Raw genomic sequence first — 6,000 nt, forward strand, 5'->3', positions numbered from 1 at the left:
CCTAAATATTTCTGGATGCATGTGTATGAATTCATGTGTCATTGACTGTGTTGGTCAATGTGCACCTCCACGTGCAAACCCCGCTCCTGCCACCCTGAATGCTTTTATAAATATAGACCACTGACATTATAAACCAAACATTTCATTGTGCTGCTTTCTTCTGTGCTACTATCCCATTACAGATGTTAAGCTTTTATGGGATTGGGCAGGCTTCAAAGGCCCTTTATGACTTCAAGAGTGTCGTAAAATATTTCCAGGAGGCACGTATAAAAGAAATAGGCTTCTTTGACAGGTTGTGTTGGCAATGCCAGGGTACAAAACATTAAAAAAAGACGTTTGTTTCTTTGCTTACCTTTGTCAAGCAAGAATTATTCAACTGTATGTGCCGGACCGGGTGGGGGAATTCTGAATTAATGCAACAATGTGCTTGAGCTTCAAAGATGAACTAAATGCAATCACAGTCAGTAGAAATGTACAGCAGGTGGTTATTTATAGACCCCAGACTATGCTGAATTGATCAAGAAATTGAGAAGGTAGATGCTGAGGTAGCATCATGAAACTCATGATGGCAAAGGACCAGCAGCAGCACCTTCCTAATTAAACCAGCAGCACCTCTAGCTTGAACGATAAATACTGACCCAGCTGGCTACAAAACAGCTAGTGGGGAAAACAAACACTTTGCAGAATGGTGCCAACAATGCTAATTTCTTCCTCCACAAGCCTGGGATGTAGCATATGGTCCCCTCTGCTGAGAAAATATTGGGCTTCCAGCTATCATCAACCAAATACTTGCTAGGGCAAAGAAGAAAGCTGGCACCACCACTCACCGACTGCAGCACGTTAAAACCCAATGTTAGATTTTTTTTCACACCCAACCCCAAACAATTTTCTACTGGCAAAAAAATGTATCTGGGTTTTGTGAAAAATGTTCTTACATAAAAAAAGCTCCCATGAGGGATTTAGACTCAGGTCATGGAATTAAATGGGTCCTTTTTCACTTAAGTTGCTCAAGTGAACTATACACTATTGTAAGAGTAGCAACTTTAGAAATAAACCGATCTCAATTTCAGGTACAGGTTGCTGAAGTTAATCAGTGTAATGGACAGATGACACTGGTTTACCTAAGTCATACAGTAGTTATTCAAACTATATTACATACGGTCAAAATGTGGAGGACATATCACAATACAATTTACATCTATGTTCAAAATAATTGTGTTGACAGAGGCATTTAATCCCTTGACTTTGTCCTACCTCAGACCATTTTAGAAGTCAATAAAATCTGTGCAGTTAGGCAGCAGCTACAGCAACCTGTAGTACAATACAGTGTATTTCCATTAATATTGTCTTTTGCCTTTCGTTTTGTTTACTTAAATATTAAAAAGTTAGCATTCAGTCATATCTGGTTATGTCTACATGCTACTTTAGCAAACACAGTAAGAAAGGCAATCATCTTTATAATGCTGAAGTTCTCAAAACTGAGACCTAACTTCTTTATATAAATGTGGAACCTGTAAAGGCACATTAGGCGGTGAATCTCTATTGTAGATCTCACTTTGTCTGGAGCAATGTCTAATTAAAGACATGCATGCTGTTTGACCCATGCGTGCACACAGCACATCCCTCAAATGAGAGACTGCTGATGGAATACACGTGTCACTGATCCTGGGAAGGACCTTACATATACAAGCAGTTGTGTTGGCAACCATTAATTTATACTAAAGATTTGGCCCTAATATATTGAAAGTTGTATTTTGACATGCATTTAAATTTGTTCTTGACAACTATGTTGAAATAAAAGTTTGTGAGTTTGGAGATGTCTGTGCACAGTCTCACCAAAATTGCACAATTTGCATTAACAGAACATCAGCTACAGCACTCCACCCAACTCAGTGCAAGCCTGAGCATTTGGAGCCACAAAATCGCGTGCAAAACAGACTTGCACCTTGCATATTGTGTCCGCATTTGCAATGCCACCATCTTTGCGGCAGCATAAAGTTAGAGGACAGGTTGTATTTCAGGTTTTTTCTCAATTCATCACTTCTTGCGGGTGAAGACCTGCAACTCAACACCAAAATTCATTTGGAGAAATAAGGTGAACTAAGGCAACTTAATTAAACGAAATGGGAGACTTTTTACTATTGCAGCCCCACGTTGTGATTTATGCTGATAAGAAGTCACACACATTATCCCTTTGCAGCTATAAAATATGGCAAATGTAAAATTAAAATGATGAAAGAAATATATCTGACAAACCATTCCCCACAATCATTTAAAAACACACTTTCACCAAATTACACACTTAGTGTCTGCCCACTTCAATCTAACCTTATATAAGCTCATAAGCTTTTGATTGCTTTCATTTGCATTTATTACATAATGACACCGCAGCTCCGAGGCACTGCTGCCACATTGAAATAGATGAATCAAATGTTGCGCTTATCGAGTAAGCTTTAGCTGTTTTCCAGCTTTTTGTGCAAACCACATAAATTTTGCCCTTTAGTCAAGAAACGGCATCATAAACAAGAATGAGAGCACTGACCTACAGTCATGTTATACCCTGCATCTCAGTGATAATAACAAATACAATCCAGGATGGGGGGGCTCATTACTGTTATTTCAGGCCAGGCTTAAAGAGAGGGAATCTCTTCTTTGGTGGTACATTCACACATGAGTAACGTGGCAGCTGTGGTCACACAGCCAGGTCGTTTATTTCACACAAATGAATGCTCCTCGCCTCATCTCAGCGCTAAATTGTGTGGGTTGATCCGCTTAACGGTCTGACGGAAGCGGGGATATTGGTATTAATTGCACGCCAAGGCAGCGCCCCCCACACAGACAGCCCACCAGACACACACACACACTTCTCACTGTCTCATTTTGTATCTCTCTCATTTAAATATTCTCATTGTTTTAAAATTTCTCTCCACTCTGAAACAACCACTGAGATGCTGAGAAATCCTTTCAAACTGTACATCCACTCTCTCTCCTCTCCTCTTCCATCTCTTTCTTTTTATACTCTACCATTATCTATTATTTTCCCCTCTCTGTGTTTCTTCTTTCTATCCATGCCCACTGAGAAACAGACCCATAATGATATGATATAATGATATCAAACAGTTCCAAACAGGTGCCTCTGTTGTTGATTGTGCTCAGTGAGGTGAAGGTCATCACTCATCCAACTGTTTCACTGAAGATGTTACGTGAAGAAACGGCCATTACAACTTTTCTGGAGCAGTTAGAATCAAACACTCTGCTCTCTCTCTACCAGTCAGAATAATAGTGTCTTGTAATCAGAAAATAAATAAACAAAATGCTCAATCTGCCGTCTAAACAGTCCAATGTACAGGTGTGATGTACTGAAATATTTTATGTCCAAACTGTAGATGATTATAGTTTGATTCAACTCTCAGTTACATTTATCAACAATTATGATGTACTGTATGTCATGGTGAATTTGTACTATCATTGCAAACATTTTGTATGAACAGGCGTCATATACTGCAGATATTTTGGTATTAAACATATTTGAAAAAAAACAATATTGATGAAACCAAATATCAAGAATATCAGACATTTTTATCAATTCATATAAATTCATTTGTTATCTTTTGCTTCCTGGAGACTAGAGTCTCTAACTATCACTAACTATTTTATATACTGACAGTTTAATCTGTAACAATGCATTGTATTTAAAAAAACTGACCATATTTTATTAATTTGTAATAACTATAGCTGTCAAATAAAATGTGGTGGAGTAAAATGTACAAAATGTGCCTCTTCACTGTAGTAGAGTAGAAGTACAAAGTGACATGAAATGGAAATTTGAGGTACTTGTACTTTACTTAAGTACAGTACTTGAGTATGCAGAGAGCTAGGATAGCTGTTTCCCCCCGTCTCTGTCTTTGTGCTATAAGCTAAGCTAACTGTCTCCTGGCTTCAGCTTCACATTTAACGGAGAGACATTCGCGCGGTATCGATCTTCACATCTAACTCTCGGCAAGAATGCGAATGAGCTTATTTCCCAAAATGTCAAACTATTCCTTTAACATTTTCAACAGAACTCTTTTGAAAAAACAAAAGCATGACAAAAAAGAAAAAAATAATAATTTAAAAAAGCCACTTTCCACTTTCAAGGGTCATGCATTGTTACATTGTATGTGGTAAAAATTGCTGTTTTGGTTCAATGGCCTCAGTGGGTTACTTTATTTCCTGTTAGAGCTCGCTAAATGTAGAGCTAATTTTAGGGCTGTCTTTTGAACACAGACAGAGAAAGTGTCAAGGCTCATTAAACAAGACAATTACACTTCTGTCTCAGAACAATGCCGCTACCTGATGTCTGATTTGGTTCAGGTAAATTACAGTAGGGTGGAGAGGATGCAGGCATTACCAATCTGTTAGATGAGTACACTTACCATGTAAGGACACACACAGAGATGCACTCAAGCACAGTCACACACAAGCTGTAACACACACTCCTCCTCATTCCCATCCCCTCTCTGAATATCACACTTGTGCACATGCAGAAAAATAGATTACAAGAAAAGACAAGTCAATTTCAAGCCACTATTATCGCAGCGAGGTGTGGACTATAATTGTATTGTATGTACATTTGAGAGCGCTCTTCATCTGCAATGCTATTATACTTTAGGTAATGCTGTGCAGCAGAAAATAATTTCCCTCTGAGGACAGTAAAGGGATATAAAATACGTAAAGGAATGTCTTTTTCTATTGCATCCGCTGTAAGGATACGAGTGTGTGCATTTGTGTTGTTTACCTCATAGAACTTCAGTCGGAGGAAGGAGACACTAGATTTGAGTTAGTTTACTGTATATCACAGCCAATACTTTCAGAACTACTACACTCAGCATCATATTCAATGAACTGGATCGCTCAGCAATTCTACTTTGTCTTTCTCGTTCTCTTTTACTCTTTTTCATTTCACTGTAACTTGTTGCACTTACACATTTTCCAAAAGCCCACTTGGCTGTTGTTGCAAAGATACTGCAGTTCTCCCCCACTCATCTCTAGCTGGTGGAAGCTGGTTTGTTTTGAGGAACAAACAGAGAGACACAAGCTAACAAAAGCTGTTGATATCAGTAAATAACAGGGAATATACTCATCCGAGAATCTGTCTGGTAAAACATCTCCATGACCAAACACAGAGACTAAAGGCCTGCTCACACCAGAAAGTGCAACAGCTAAATTCATCCCTGCATCCCCTCAATGTGCAGGTGATGTAAGGACTATTCGCAGGGCTAGTTGGTGAACTACAGCAGCTGGCAAGAAAACGGCTAACATGCTAACAAGCGGGGAAAGTGCTGGTGCTTGTCAGCCCCAATAGCTCTCAGAGCTTCTTTCTCTTTTCTCTGTACTGGATCATTTACTCCCCTACGACGTGACATTTAGTTCTCAGGACTGTACTTCATTTCATTCAGTAGAGTTATTGAGGAGGGAAAAAAAGCTTAGTCGCTAATAAGTTCAGACTGTTTATTCAAAACACATATTTGTACCATCAACTCCTGTCTCATAACTGTCTCCATTTTAGACCCTCCAGCGCTCCGTTCCCTCAAAGGTCAGCGCTGTCAAGACGGTTTGCTACTAGTTTGTGGTGAGAATTTTAATGTCAAAGTTCACGTGAAAGATTTGCACAGATTTACTTCAGTGAATCCACTGGTCGCTGCAACTCCATTGAAATGAATTGATTTTGCTGAGAAATTTTGCTGTTTAAAATGCTGGTGTGACTAAGCTTTAAAGGTGGGGTATGTAATTCTAATCCAATACACGTTGTTTCAGCGGATATCTCCTCTCGGTCCGCTAGCTGTCCGTTCACTGAAAAACCCTCCGGTGTTTGTACTCAGCCCCAGCTCTGTGAACGGGAAACACACAAAGAGGCTCGGACCGAGCCGCACAGCGCTGTTCCAGCCATGATGTGTGTCAGGTGACGTTAAACGACTTGCCCACGGACATTCAGCTGACTCTCTAGTTTAAGATCTGCTG

The sequence above is a fragment of the Siniperca chuatsi genome, linkage group LG2, assembly GCF_020085105.1.
Source record: "Siniperca chuatsi isolate FFG_IHB_CAS linkage group LG2, ASM2008510v1, whole genome shotgun sequence".
Lineage (NCBI taxonomy): Eukaryota > Metazoa > Chordata > Actinopteri > Centrarchiformes > Sinipercidae > Siniperca > Siniperca chuatsi.